Source organism: Pinus tabuliformis, chromosome 2_2, assembly GCF_031772625.1.
Source record: "Pinus tabuliformis cultivar Carrire ecotype Pingquan chromosome 2_2, CPIR1, whole genome shotgun sequence".
Taxonomy (NCBI): Eukaryota; Viridiplantae; Streptophyta; class Pinopsida; order Pinales; family Pinaceae; genus Pinus; species Pinus tabuliformis.
Window position 1 is genome coordinate 989,926,806 of NC_142300.1, and position 16,812 is coordinate 989,943,617.

Sequence of the window (16,812 nt, forward strand, 5' to 3'; positions counted from 1 at the left end):
TATAATATTGAACAACCAAAATGATTTCAATTGACAAAATATGAAGATAATGTATCAAGGCTGAATAAATCACTATATGGACTAAAGCAAGCTCCCATATCTTGGTATTCAAGCCTAGAAATATTCCTAGAACAACAAGGTTTCAAAAGAGGAGTTGTAGACAACTGTATATACATCAAAAGAGAAAATGAAATTATATTAATAAGTGTGGATTATCTGGATAATATCATTTTTTGAAGTAATATTTTTAGAATGAGCCAAAATTTTACAAAAGAAATGCAAAAGGAATTTGATATGTCCATGCTTGAAGAATTGTTATTCTTTCTAGGTTTGTAGATTTCTCAATCCAACAAAGGCATATTCATTTCTCAAACCAAATACATCAAGGATATTTTGAAGAAATTCATATTGGAATATTGTGCACTTGTCAGTACACCCATGATCATAGGATGTAAATTGAGCAGAGATTATGAATCTTTGGAAGAAAATCAAATATTATATAGGTTAATGATTGGAAACCTACTATATGTGACAACTTAAAGGCTAAACATCATGAAATTAGTAGGATTGGTTGTAAGATTTCAATCTAAACCAAAGGAGATATATGTGTACGTAGAAAAAGGAATATTCAAATATCTTTAGGGCACATTGGAATTTTTCTTGTGGTATTTAGGAAGTAAGGACTTCACTCTAACAACAGATACAAATGCTTATTGCTTACCGGCTTAAACCTATCCTATCAACTCACATTTCTCCCCAACAATTTGCTTTCCTTGAGGATAGGCTGATTCATGAAGCAATTGGGTCCGCCTAGGAAGCCCTGCACTCTATCTGGTCCAAACATCTCAAGTGCACCCTATTGAAAATCGATCTATCTAAAGCCTTCGACTGGGTCAGCTGGCTTTACATTAAGATGCTCCTTATTCACCTGGGCTTCCCTCTTCCTTTCATAAACTGGATCATGGCCTGTATTACCACTCCTACGTTCAGCATCCTGATCAATGGATCAGCCTCCCACTTCTTTCACTCTGAAAGGGGGCTTCGGCAGGGCTGTCCCCTATCACCCCTACTATTTCTATTAGTCATGGAAGGACTGAGCCGCTTAATCATCTCTGCTACTAGGGAGGGGACTCTAAAGGGCCTCAAGATCACTGAAGAATGTTTCCTCACACACCTGCTGTTCGTGGATGATGTACTCATACTATTGGATGGTAGCATTAGAGACTCACTGACTTTCTCTCGCATTCTACAACACTTTTCACAAGCCACGGGCATGCAGGTAAACAGAGAGAAATCTACTATATCACTGGCCCGTACCACAGTCAATGAATCCCAAGCTGCTCTGCAGGCTTTCCCCTACAACATTCATCCACTGGACAGAGGTCTAAAGTATCTTGGTTTCTGGCTAAAATCCACTTGCCAGAAGATTGTTGATTGGACTTGGCTGGTATCTAAATTGGAAAAAAGGCTCTCCTGTTGGAGCCACAGATACCTCTCTAGGGCAGGCCGCTTAATCCTCATCAAATCAGTGCTGGAAGCTACTCCGGTTTTCTGGATGGCTCTAGCATGGATTCCTAGACACACTCTGGCTCGTCTCCAGCAGATCTGCAACAGATATCTCTGGGCAGGAAGCCAAGACAAACGCATTTTTGCCTGGATAGGATGGCAGAAAATCGCTCTCCCAAAGAAGCGGGGAGGTTGGGGACTAAAAGACCTTCCACTGTTTGCACAAGCATTGGCAGCAAAAATGAGCTGGGAATTGATAAATAGCCAGAACCTATGGACCCACCTCTCTTACCACAAATACATTTGCTCCTTGGCACCCTAGACTGGATCAGACTCCCAAACTGGAACAGAACAGGTGTATCATCTATTTCGAAAGCTCTCCTACACTCAATGCCCATGATCAGAGACAACTTGGCCTGGAAAATCAGAGACGGGACCCTGGCTAGAATTGGCATCGACCCATGGGTTGGCAGTGGTGGTAGGCACACCCTGCCTCAAGACTTGGTTAATCACTTACTTGCTCACAATATCAAATTGATTGCCCAGATTGCTGATAGGGAAGCCTCTGATATATTTCATCAGGCCTGGAGGACAGCACATCAAATAAACCTCCCTCCTAGATGGCATCAGGTATGGCAGACTTACAGAGAGGCCCTGATAGAATCACACATCAGAATCACTGAGGGACCGGACGAACTAATCTGGAGCCAGTCTGAGAGCAGTATTTACACTCCAAAGGATGGCTACACCCTACTTATTAGTCACAAGAAGCCAGAGGTTATTTCGACGTGGTGGCACTGCATCTGGAAGCTCTCCGCTTCCCCGCGATCCAAGCTCTTCTTTTGGTGTGTTCTTAAAAACAAGGTGCCCACCGGAGAAAATCTAACGCACAGAGCTTACCTCGGACCTTCCTGGTGCGCGATATGCAAAGAAGCATCTGAAACCACAGAACATCTTTTCCTGAGATGCAGGTTGATACAAGAACTGTGGTCAGCGATCAAAAATACCATTTCTTACTCCGGCAACTGGGCAGGCACTGATATAACGGAGGCTTGGACAGACTGGGCATCGCGGCACAAAGGAACTAAGACTGTAAACCTCCCTATCCTCGTAACCTGGCACTATTGGAAAGCACGCAACCGACTCATCTTCAACGACCAACCTGTGCTCTGGCAATTGGTGGAGGCCGGCATTATCGCTGCTTATAGGGAACTACCAGATCCCCCTCCCCCGCAAGTGCGACACCCTCACCCACCTCCCCGGATAGACCAAAACACACCTTGGGCATTTTTCGATGGGGCCGCAAACCAGCAGAGCTGTGGGGGCGGATTCATCATCTTCAAATCCGAACAACATTATTACAGAATTAAAGCAGGCCTGGGAATGGGATCAAACAACTTTGCAGAGCTCATTACTCTCCGTCATTTACCACATTTTGCATTGAGTCATCATATCTCTTGCATTAACATATTCGGGGATTCAAAAATCATCATAAATTGGTTCAACAACATATCTTTTTGCCACATTCACACACTCAGCATCATATTGAATGAAGTTCTTGAACTCAAAGCAGCTTTTGACAAGATCACATGTTCACACATCTACAGGGAACATAACGAGAGTGTTGATAAACTATCCAAGGAGGCCTCGTTGATGGACAGAGGAGTATGGGAGATCACAGAGGTACAAGGCCATCAGGAGTACAAATACTACCATCGTCCATATAATGATCCGAGATATCAGCATGCACCTGAGCAATAAACAATCTGGAAATTTTTGTACATGTCAGAAACAGTATTTTGTAAATATTAAACATGTTTTTGAACAGCTAAGAAAAGCCGGAAGACATATTTTTGTAAACAGGTATTTTATAGAATATTGGAGGATGACCCTGCGAGGTACATCTGATCTGATATCATTTTTGTAATTAACAGGCACACTGTGTATAGTGACCTCAGGCATATGCGCACAACATCTTCAATATGTAATTTTCTACTTAATGAAAGTTACGGATTTTTCCAGTGGAAAAAACATATACAAATGCATATTGGGTAGGATGTATTGATGAAAATAAAAGTACAAGTGGAGGAGAATTCTTTCTAGGAAACTGTCTATTATCATGGTTGAGCAAGAAACAAACTTCAATCTCTCTATCCACAATAGAAGTTGAATATATTGCAGCAACAACATGTTGCACACAAATTCTCTAGATGAAGTAGACATTGAAGGATATCAAGGTAGAATATGATAAGCCAATATTGCAAACAATCTGGTTATTCACTCAAAGATGAAGCATATTTCCATCAAGTAGCACTTCCTAAGAGAATAAGCAATTGAAGAAAGTGTCAAGTTGCAATACCTTGCCACCAAGGAACATGTTGTAGACATTTTTACCAAACCCCTTCCTAGATAAAGACCTAAATATATAATACATAAGTTGGAAGTGATATCTCTGTCATCTGGTCAGTAAAGGGACGCGCATGCTTAGGGGGTAGCCATTTTCCTTTGATGCCAAAGGGGGAGAAATTGCAGATAAAGGAAGAATTGTAGACACAAAGAGAGTTAAGAGAGAAGGAGTACTACAATTTTGTTGCAAAATTGAATAGTGGTTGCCATCAATGACAATTTTTGGTAGCATAGTTTTCATTGATGACAAATTTGAAGGGAGACTACAAATGTCATAGATAAATATTGCAAGATGAATATTGTTGGAAATATTGTTTGGATGCCCTTTTTTTGAAGGCCTTTTTACTCTAAATACCTAGCTTAAATGGGTGCATAGGATATATGGTTGAAAATATTATTTCGATAACTTTCTAATGGTATATGAAACTCCCTCTAACTCCATAGGAATGGGGATATATGGAAGATTCTTTCAAGTCAACCCAACCAAAAAGTACAGGGAAACCAACTAGTTTTACAAGTCGACCTCATAATTGAACATAGAAATTATATAAAATAAAGGATAGATGAGTGCATTTGAATATAACCCAGGCAAGAAGAGATATGAGGTGTGTAAGAGAAGTTGGGAATACTCTTGGGGTTTTAAAGATGGAGAAAAAATTTGATTTGTGGAGTGAACAAATCATCATGGAATTTTCACTATAACCTTTTTCTAGGATGTTTTATACCATGAAATTTTAAGGAGATAAAGGTGAGATATTGATGTATACTTGGTGAAAATTTCAAGCATTGGTTCACTATACTTTCTAAGATAGGCGTCAAGGAATTTAAGGTTTGTGATTGATCTTAAAATTTGATTTAGATGAGTCATCTTGGGATTTTCGCTATAACTTGAGTTCTGGGATGTTTTAGACTGTGAAAATTTAAGGAGATAGAGACAAGATCTTTGTTGGTTTTCTATACTTTCCGAGATATGCTCTAGGAAGTTATGGTTTTTTATTGATCTTGAAATCTGCTTTAAATGAGTCATCTTAATATTTTCCTAGGATTTAAGTTATAGGATATTTCAGATAGTGAAGCTTTGAACAAAGGAAAGCTATTTTGGTACATTTGGTCAAAATTTTAGAATTTTGATTACTATAGTTTTAGATATATTCCTTGTGGAAATTAGAATTTCTGAATAGTTCTAATTTAGTTTCAAACATGTCAATTTGGCATTTTTTCTTATTTTTTTCGAGATGTTTTAAACTGTGAAAATTACAGATACTTGTGGAGATATATAACAGTAGCTTAGTTGCAAATTTAAGAATTGGTTCTCTATACTTTTAGAGATATGCCTTGTGAAAGCTAAGGTTTCTAAATGATCCTAAAATTAATGTCAAACATGTTAGCTTGGAATTTTTCTTAAACTTCTTTCTAGGACTTTTCAAATTGCAACATTTTTAGATATCTGAGGAGACATAGAGAAGTGTCTTACGTAAAAAAATTAGAATCAATTTTGCAAAATTGGATACATGGCATGCTATACAATTTCATTCTTGGGAAGAGGTCTATTGTTCCACTTATTTTAACAAATAATGATATTGAACACAAGAAAGATCATACTCTCATTTGTTTATTTAATGGTTTATGTCCACCTAAACATGTGTTATAGAAATGGATTTGTATTGATTGGAAGGTTTGGGGATTGATCGATATGAAATTATGCACCAAGGACTTGTTCATTTTCATCTTGAACAATATAAAATATGATTGGGACTTGGTTGACTCTAGGAAGATCCCACAGGTTGATGGGTATTTCTTACACCAAGTCATGTATCACTAAAAATGATCTGTATATTGGTGTGGATATTCCACTGGATTGTTCGTCACAACAGATATAATAAAACTATATTTACAAATCCAAAATATACACTATTAGGATTTTATTTCTCTTTAGATTTATGAAACTGTAGATTATTGTTAATTGTGTATGCATGTGAATTAAAATTATGCAAAAAATAGTTAAAAATGAAACAAAAACTCACAAACCCTGATTTGACACAAGATATGACTCGGGAAACCCTTTCGAAAGAAACATCAGTTGGAAGGTGAGGTCATTCTACTCTCTTTATCTGAATAGAAAATGGCTACAAGTACAAATAAATATGGCCTATGGTCTATGGGCTATTATAGTGCACAAATCCTCTTTGTGTTCTCTATATACTATCCCTCTCGGTTATTTCTAATCATGTATGGAATAAATGCATTTGAAAGAACGGAACCCCTTTTCCTCCTAGTGGCCCAATTATAACACAATGTGATAGCCTACTAGTGGTTAGGTTTGACTACCTCAACCCTTAACTAGAGTTGCAATACGGTCTCTTCTAGAGTATTCTTCACCATAATCACGTATCTATCCAATTTTCCATGAATAATGGGGGCCGACGTGGCATCCTATCAAATTATGGTGGTGAAAATAGGAAGGTTAACTTCTGAGTGGCATAACTTTTGCATACAAAATTTGATTTATATGATTCTTGTATCGTTGGAAAGGTATATATGTGTAGAATATTAAAAAAGGTGAAACACTAAAAAAAGAAAGTTTTACCCCCCAAAAAATGTCATTTGATGCCTCAAAATACTCTCAGAAGGTTTCAGACCCCAAATTGCCAAATTGGGTCCTGCTAGTAAAAATGGTCATGTGAGCTTATTCCTCCACTTTTTCCACTTTGAAAGTATCAATATGGATGAAAAAAAATATAATGATCCAAACCGAATAAAAAATGAAGTTATTTTCATAGAATATTTTAGGGTTAATCTTCCAAAGTAAACGAATACTTTTGAAACATCCAATTGTTGCAAAGAAACCATATAGCATGTTCATGCTTAATCAAGAAACAAAATGTAGCTTGGAAAAAACTTGAAAATTTTAGAAAGATAATTTAGAAGGGGTTTCATGTAGTTACAAAATAGTTCCTTTGGCTCATTCAGGGGGTTAACAACCCTTTGGAACATAAAACCACCAAAATAAATAATCAATCAAGTAATACATATTGGATTTTAACAATGGTTTTGGGATACAATAATGATATATTAAAAATCCGACTAATAAATGTGTATGCTCCAACCAAACTTTTTGAAAACTAGGATTACTAAACAATAGTGATTAAAAATAGTGCACTTACCCCTAGAACCTTGATTATTTTTTATTAATTCAATACCATTATACAACTTGAAAATAAGTAACATGGATCACAAAGAATTAATGCAACATAATATTCTTTGATATAGATTATGTATATATCCTCTCTCAATGTAGTTGATATTATCCCACATAGTGGACTATTTTCCTATAATATGAGTATTTGAGATGTCAATGTCTTTACTAGAATAATAATGGCATATGAGTCAATGCTCCCCCATAAAATGGGACATCAATTCATGGTTTTCTACTATTACCCCAAAGTGGGATTGGGTGTTAGCTCTTCTAGTTTACACACACACACACATTACCTATGGATCCACCTTGGTTTGGTGAATTGACCTCCTCAAGGTTTGAACACAAGTAATTGAGATGTCAATATCTTTATTGAAATAGTACTTCCACAAGCCAATTCTCCCCATTAAAAGGGAATATCAATTCATTATTTTGTACTATTATTGTCAAGTAGGGCTAAGTGTCAAATCTTCCAATACACACACACATATAACCTATATATCTTTAAGGGGCCTTTCCCAAGTTGTGGTCAAGAGACCTCCCAAGGTTTGAACATGAGTATTCGAGCTATCGTTGTCTTTACTATAATAATCATAGTTGAGGAGGATTTCATCACATTGCATAGAATATATCATTTTCTATGGTCAAAACCATTACATTTTACCCTAGACATCTTTTTCTAAATCTTATACATTGTGTGCAAGGACTAAGCATTGTGTTTTATCTACTAGTCCAAGAAGACAAATTGACCTTGACACACTCCCTTTTAATTTTAAATGTTACGGACTAGCCATTTAGAGTTCCACTCAACTATTTAAAAGTGGTAGAACTCTTATCAAGGTTTCCAAGGTACCAAGATAAATGTACTTCAATACAATTTCAAGTTTCATAAAAAGGACTTAAAGGTTTGGAATAAAAAAAAATCAATAAAATATTTATCAAAAGACAACATTTGGATCCCACAGTTAGAGAAGATATTATTCACCAAGGTTTAAGTTTTAACCTAAAATATGTTTAACAATCCCTCATTTAGAAAAAATGACACCGTTGAATTAAAAGATGAGTTGTTAGGGCGTCCAATAGCTGGAAAAAGGGGATTAGAAAAAAAAGTTATTTCATAAATTTATAATTCAACAATGTTAATAGAATTGGTAGATTAAAATCTCAATTAGGTGAGACCTTTAAGTCACTCCAAAGAATTTATTCCTAATGAACTATCATCTTCCTTATCATGAATTTTATATGAAATTTAGATTTTTTACACTATAACGATTCACCATATGTGTTCCCACATTCCATGCCTTGTTCTTGATAAATATAACCAAGATTCATGTAAGCTAGTATCCAAGGAGGTGGTCAAGAAAGTCATACAAGATTTGAAATTTAGTTTTTTAACACTACAATGATTCACCATATGTGTTCCCACATTCCATGCCTTTTTCTTGATCAATATAACCAAGATTCATGTAAGCTAGTATCCAAGGAGGCGGTCAAGAAAGTCATACAGGATTTAACAATTTTTTTTAGGGTTTTGATATATTTTCTATCAATTTCTTCTACTCATATCAAGATATTGTTGGACAAGACATGTGGCAAGTGACAGAAGAGTACACAAAAATTAAATTCGTCCTTAAGAATTTAGTGTAGTCTTCATCACTTTAATACAAAAGGAAAAAGATGTCCTTTCATTGATAAATTTGACCAATCCCCTTATGCAAAGTAGTGTATAATATCATATCCAAATTAATAACTAATTTCCTTAAAACATAACTTCCATAAAATTATCTCATATGGGAAAAAGGCCAGGTTTTCACTAGTGGATAAATTTTGGATTGGATCATTACTGGACAAAAACCATATACTCCCCTGAGTGTTTAAACAAAAACAAGATGATTATGAATTAGATTTTTCTAAGACCTATCATTGCTTCAATCAATCGTTCATGCATTATATGTCTAAGGATTTTTTATTTCATGGATCTTGGATTTAATATGTCAATAATAATATCAAATCTTCTTAATTGGTTTTCCCTTTTAAAGGATAGTGAAAATGTGATTCATCTTCCTTTATCTATTCATGATTTTGGTAGAGGGGCTCAAATGATTAGTCTAATCCTTTGGTCTTACTTTAGGTATCATACTGCCCTTTAAATCTCATTGTTTTCTCTTAATTACAATGTGTTGATAATACCATGTTCTTAAGGGCAAGAATTATGCTTATCAGGGGAATCTTGAGATCTAAAATAGGTCTATTAGGGAATAAAACTTATGATTTTTAAAAGAAAACAAAGAAAACTTCCTTTTTATTATATTTTTGGCTTATCCCCTTATAGGTTTTTACTCAAATATCTAGTATATTCACCCATTGGGGGTGAAATTAAATTCCACATCCAATGAGTATGCACTATGTATACTTTTAATTAGACCACAACAACAAAAAATAAATGTACATGTTTCTTGATTTTTTTCCTTGTGGGTCTATTAAAACGTATGTAGAGTGTTTATTTGTTGGATGAAAAATTTAATTATGCTTTCAATGGCCACATACACTTCAAATTTGAGCAAACCTATAAGGAGATAAGCTGAAAATACAATTTTAAAAAGTAGTTTTGTTCTTTTCCCTCCAAAAATATTTATTGGGGATGACATTGTCATCTTGAATCTTATTGGTTCTTTTAAAGTAATTTTAATTTCTTAGTACAATTTTTGTTTTCATGCCCACTTTGACATCAAAATTTCTCTAATGTTAAAATATGACTTCATACATTATTCCTTTGAATGTGAAAATTAAATAATCAAAATCAATTATCTTATTTATTAATACCCTTATTTGTTAGGGTGGTTCAGGTAAACTTGACTTGGTCAAGTTACAAGTGCTTTTTGGGCTCTAGGTTTGTGAGAACCCGTGGTTTTGTCCATGGTATTCATTTTAAATGATGTATCATATTTAAAGGTCCAAAACTCCATTTTAGTTTGTCCTAGTGGTCATGGGGATCACAACAACGGTGTCTTTATAGACCACCATTTCTCTCGGTGTTTCGTGATCCTAACATTTGGTATCCGAGCTTGGTGAATGTTGTGATGAAGTGTTTATAGGAGCTAGAAAGTATGCCTGCAAAATGAATAAATAAGAATGTTATCACCTAAGTTGGGTAACATGGTTGAATTCATTTGGTTGTTAAGAGGGAAGAAAAGTGTGAGGTTAGAAAGTTAACATTGGTGAGTGCGAACAAGTGTATGATATAAAAAGGCAGCATGATGGGTAGTTATAGCGAGCCACTACAAGAGTGGCGCAACTGAGTAGTAGAGAGCAAGTGCATGGGAGACAAAGGTCGAAGAAATGGACATTTGATAGGTTGAAACTGTGTGGAGTTGATCTGAACGAGAAGAAGGGCATGAAGATCAGTTGTGGAGATGGTGATAATTGGGCATGGAAACTTGACCATGGGCACAATGGAAAAGTGCCTAGATTTATTTTTCAAGGTTTTGGGTACTGACAATTTGGAAGATTGAGAAGAGCATGGCATAATGTGCAAATATGGCCATGCCCCATTTAGATCAGTGAATGTGGCAAAAAATATAGCCCTAGTGCCCAAGAGAGAAGCCTCTAGAAATTTTCCATGTGAGAAACCTCAAAGTGTGTCGTAGGAGAGGACCGTGTAGGTAATGATTTCTTGAAGTGAGAAGAAGAGGAAATATGGTTGAGAAGGGTCTTATTGAGAGTGGTAAAGTAGCACTGCAAACATGTTTTGGAGGCCATGGAGAAGCCACCAAAAAGAGAGTGTGCATGTGCAACTAAAGTCTATTATGGCTATGATAAAGGAGAATGAAGTCCACTAAAAGGATGTGAGCTGGGTTGATGAGAGATGAAGTGGATTGTGCGAGTGTAAGTTGTGTTGAAAATCCAAGCCAAAGTATGGTTTGGCAAATATATAGTGAGATAGAGGAGTGGTGGTAGAGACAAGAGAAATAATGAATATGGAGTCAATGGTGTTAAAGTTTAGTAAAGGAGCAAAAATGTGATGTGTAAACACCCTAAGAGTTTTGGTCCAAGGCTGATGTATTTCCCCAGGAAGTTGTAAAACTTGTTGTTTAGGCATACATGTTGCATAGGATTACGCATTTTTGTAAGGCCTTAAGACTTTGATAAGACATGCATGCAATGTAGTGGCGTGTGGAGTCATCAAGTTGTGGAATGAACCACTTGGAGAGGCACGAGGGTAGCAAGAGTATTAGTATCCTATGGGAGGGGATGTGAGATCTTAGGTAATATGTTTGATGAATGATTGGGACTAGGTTAACCTCTCCAATTCAAGTTTAGGGGAGGGATTGTTAGGATGGTTCAATTAAACCTGACTTGGTCAAATTACCAGTGGTTTTTGGGCTATAGGTTTGTGAGAACCCATGGTTTTGTCCATGGTATTCATTTCAAATATAGTCAATTTAAAGGCACAAAAAATCCATGTTAATTTTTCCTAATGCCCATTTGGATCACAACAATGGTGTCTTTAGACACCATCACTTCTCTCAGTGTTACATGATCCTAACATTATTATCCCTCTTGCAGTTAAAATTTACATATGTTGGGTAATCCCTTTTTAGAGAGACTAATTCCCACTAAGGAACTTAAAATCACATCAGTGAAGTAAATATTATGAGAGATTAGCTAGGAAGACTTGATAGGAAAAATTAGGAAACAACTTCATAGTCAGAAACATGACAAATAATGTGGGGTGGGGGGGACAATGTGACACATAGTGCCCACTTATTCTATGAAAAGTAATTTGTATCCCTCAATATCATGGAAGGATATACCCAAGACTTTCATTTTCGCCAAAGGATATTACTTATGGAATAAGATTCAAAGGATCATGTCATTTATTTCACAAAACAAATTTTTGGAAATTTTGATGGGCAATGGCCTTTGTTTTGAGAAGATTCCTACAACCAATTTCACCCTCTCAAATCTAGTTTTGCATCTTAAAATATATTTTATTAGAATTTTTTATGGATATACAATGCATTGATTTTGGAGAAATGCAATCCATAGTCTTTCTTGAGACACATGATTACACTATTGAGAATTGAAAAATACTACTCATTTGTAAGAATGACCCTTCCCATTCACATTATCCTAACACTGTGGAACACATTGCACCAATGGAAATTCCCTTCATAGAAGGAATTTATTCCTTTTCGTGGAAATATAATGCTTTAGGAAATTCATTGTATGATATGCATGCTAATGTATGATGCCAAACCTACCACTTGTTTGTAGGGGAAAAATAGGGGCCAAGGTTTGGATGTGTGGTCCTAGAACAAGCTATGAAAGTTTCTCTTTCTTTCTTGTTGTTGAACAAGTGTGGTGTATTTAGAGATAAGGGAAAACCTATTATTATGTTCATTGAGGTTCAATTCTACACCAATTTACAAGTAATCTTTAGATTACAACACAAGTTCATTCTCAACTACTATAGGGGATATGTAAGACTAGTTCATACAAACATTTGAATTCGTTCCAAAGTTCAATTTCTAGCGTTCATTGTTGCACACGCATGCAATATCTAGCCTTGGGTAAAATTGTCTCATCTTTTTTATTCCTAGTGCATCCCACTTCGAATGGAGGACAAAAATGAACAAAGGAAACTTCTGCTCTTAATGCTAACTTTTGGATTGATGATGGATTTGTGCCACTACTTCACTAAAAAGGCTTGATCCCAATTATATGGTTATATCCTTTATATTTCAAAGGAAACTTAGAACCATGCCTCCATTGAGCCAAGCCTTCATGCCTCATCTCTTCCTACAAAACACATGGAATATATTCAAGATTTAGCTCATTACTATGTTGAGCAGTACCATGAAAGAACTAAAGATCTTGTTAATGAAATTTAGATACAAGGGAATGAAGAACTATACATCCAAGGTGAAATGGAGTAAGCCTAGTGATTTTTTAATACACAAAGTCCAAATTATTATGCGGGAAATGAACTTTGTTCTATGTAGTCATACTATTGAGTGGGCTAGTTGAGATATCTTTGCAAGCATCTCCAAAATATTTGAATCCATCTTCAATCTTCGTGGGAACAAAGCTGATATAATTCCTAGTTTAAATAGTTACCTTCTTGTTAAGCACTTCTAAATCTAAAAATTGCCTATGAAAACCATTGACTTCTCTTTTCTTAGAAATTTTATCATAACAAAATCAACGTCAATTATAGAAATTCTAACATGAATTCACTAGTATCAAGTGTTGACTAATCCTAATAAATTGTATTTATGCTCGAATCAATTTCATTTAGGAGGTGTTTCATAATCTAGCCATAGTGTTACAATTACACTTTCATTTACCCCATACATGACCATAGGAGAAAGTTCACAATTCTCATGACATGAGAGGTCTGGTACACAATAATATCATATCTATCTTCTTACAACAACAATGTTTTATGAAAAAAAATCTACAAAATGAAGAGGACATTTTTCTATCACTAGTTTCGAATTCCAATAATGTAATTTTAAATTAAAAATGTTTCACATCTCTCAACTGCATAGAAAACATGTGGTAGTTCCCTCCAAAAAAATAGTATTAGAGGATAATTAGAAAAGTTGAGATTGAAGGCCCCCTTTCTACACTCCCTCTAGTGCAATTCAATTCTAATTAGTGGTGGATTTTCTTGGCACTACCAATATTTTTCGAGTGCGACAACTCTCCCCACTTTGTGGACTCATAATACTTTCTATATCATTGGATCATCAATAGTCCACTAGTCATGGAAATTAGAATGAGTGCATAATCATTGAAGTAATTAAAAGAAGAAAAAAATTCAGACAAAATCTTGAGCAGTGAAGAGATCTGATAGTAGAGTTTCTTAAAAGATATCAATCGCTTCATAGTTGTAACACATTTTTAAAGAAGTTTGTAAACCAGGGATATGCAGTCGAATGGCAAGTATGGAATTGATTAAGCTTGTATTAATATGAATGAGGACAAGTGCACATGTTAGGTGATTTTGATGTCATATAAACATCCTTCATAGTATGTTTTCTCTCAATTGAAGGACATTTGTAAACGTTTCTAGAAAATAAGTTATTCAACATTTATCATTTCTTTATTTGGTCCATTTACCAGATTGAGGCTGGGATTAGAATCTTTGTGACATTCATTGGATACTCTACAAAGACAAGTAAGAAATCTACAAACAAGTATAGATTGGGAGCATAAACATGTGGGTTATTTGGATTGGAACTATCATGTGAATAGGCCAAAGAGTTTTGCAATTCATGGTCAAATCAGTTCCTAGGGAATGGTGAATGTGAGAAGAATATGACAATGGCAATGTGATCTAAGAGCCCCACACCATAAGTCCACTGCCATCTTCTAGCAATGAACAATTGTGATGAATTTGCAATCACTACAATGTCTTTTCTTCATTATCAAAATGGTGGCATTCACTTGTAATCCTTGTGTATAATATTACATATAGATACATGGGATGGTACTCCACATACAATCCTATGGGTTGAATTTCTAGCAATGGTGTGGGTACCTTTTTGAATGCCCCTCTCTAGGATCTTGGTTAAGAACCCATATCCATAGGTTGTTTTTATTGACTTTGATCCCCTTCATGGGGCATGTGGATCATTATAACTCCACAAACAATTCCTTGGGTTGAATTTCTATAAATTACACGATCATTTTTTCCGACGTCATAATGCGGTGTTTTGGTTAAGGACTCATATCCATAGGTAATCGGTCTCGAGTTCAATTCTTTATAATGGTCATGCACTGCTAGAATCCCACATACTACTACTTTGTGGGTTGAATTTCTACCAATGATATAGATACATTGTTGAATGTCCTAATCTTACATCTTAGTTAAAAACCTATATGAACAAGTACTTTATTTCCACCATAGTTATACAAATTCTTATTTATTCTTATACCAATCAACATATAAACGTGTTAAGCATTTCCATGTTTGTTGCTCAATATCATTTGAATCTTGCAACAAGCATTATTTAGTATTTAGAATTTGAATTTTCTTTCAAAACCAAATTTTCCCAACTACCTTTATCTATTAATGAAAAATATCAACAATGCCAAATTGAAAAATAACAAAAAGACATGATATATATCCAATCCTTTTACTAATATACACCACCACCCATATGATACTTCTTCCATCATCACCACCACCCCTTATTCTTCCATCCCCTCCTCTGTCACAACTACTGTCTAACATATATACTAATATAAATCTTAAACATAAGATTTATATATCTATCTGTATACTTTCATCCCTCCTCCATCACTAGTGCCTAGGATATATACTAATATAAATCTTAAATATAAGATTTATATATCTGTATACTAATATAGGATTTATACTACTATAGATAATATAGGATTTATTTATCAGTATAAGGAATGCAAGCAAATGGAAATGGATGCGATATGGGTATACATCCCTGCCATCTTTGAATACGTCAATGTTAAGGCACTCACTGACAGATAGAGGTCGCACATCTTTAGGGGGAAATTCAAACACTGCAGGGTTTAGAATCTGGAAGAACCGTTTGTGTTCACTGAATGTTTTTTAATGTCAATGTTAAGGTACTCACTCACGGATGGAGGGCGCTGGTCTTCGGGGCCAAATTCAAACTCTGCAGGGTTTTGAATCTTGGACGTGATGTTGGTTTTCTCTTAATGCCTTTCTGAGGCATTTATTTGTTAATATATCAACTAATACCATATGCTAATGTATCTCTGTTATGGTCTAACCGGGTTAGATACTTTACCAGTCCATCAGACGACATGGGATCAAGACAGGATACGGAATTATTTGGTTAGTGTTATTCCAAATCTCTTGCGCTTTAAATATGAGAAATTTAATGATTTTAATTTGACAGCAACTGCTGGAATAGCTCAGTTGGTTAGAGCGTGTGGCTGTTAACCACAAGGTCGGAGGTTCAAGCCCTCCTTCTAGCGGTATTTGTGTTTATAAGTTTTTTGGAAAATTGGCTTCCACTTTCGTGTTCCTTAGAATAAATTGTTTTGGACAATAGCTTCGGCCCTCATAACGGTCTGCAAGAATTCTAATGGTAGTTTCTGTCTTTAGCGCCATTTGTGCTTGTATAAATTATTTTGTTAAATAGCTTCGGCCCTCAGAACCGTCTGCTATACCTTAACCTTAATGACTTCTTGCAAATCTAACCGTCTGCTATACCTTAACCTTAATCAAGCTTCGGTTCTCATAACCATCTGCTATGACTTCTTGCAAATCTAACCGTCTGCTATACCTTAACCTTAATCAAGCTTCGGTTCTCATAACCATCTGCTATGACTTCTTGCAAATCTTTCAAAGAATTTTAATGGTAGTTTGCTGCAAATCTTTACGAAGATTTAGAATGATAGTTTCTGCCTTTAACGACATTTGTGCTTTGTATAAATCGTTCTGAAAAATAGTTTCGGCCCTCATAACCCTCTGCTGTAAGTTGCCGCAAATCTTTTCAAAGAATTGCAAAGAATTCTAATGATTAGTTTTTGCCTTCATATCCTTCTATTATATTTTGTTGCAAATTTTGTCAAAGAATTCACATACTCGTGCCGAACCGGACTGAACTTGATACTTGGATCAGGGTTTGGGATTTTGGCTTCAAGATCATCTCAACCAGACCGAATCAGTGATCCATTTCAAAAAA

The 16,812-nt window shown here is 35.5% G+C and overlaps 1 non-coding gene across 1 annotated transcript; it reads left to right on the forward strand.

Annotated features, from left to right (window-relative positions):
• Positions 1–16,025: 16,025 nt before the first annotated feature.
• TRNAN-GUU (transfer RNA asparagine (anticodon GUU)) lies at positions 16,026–16,099 on the forward strand. The gene has a single exon. It is a non-coding gene; the product is annotated as a tRNA-Asn (tRNA).
• The last annotated feature ends 713 nt before the right edge of the window (positions 16,100–16,812 follow it).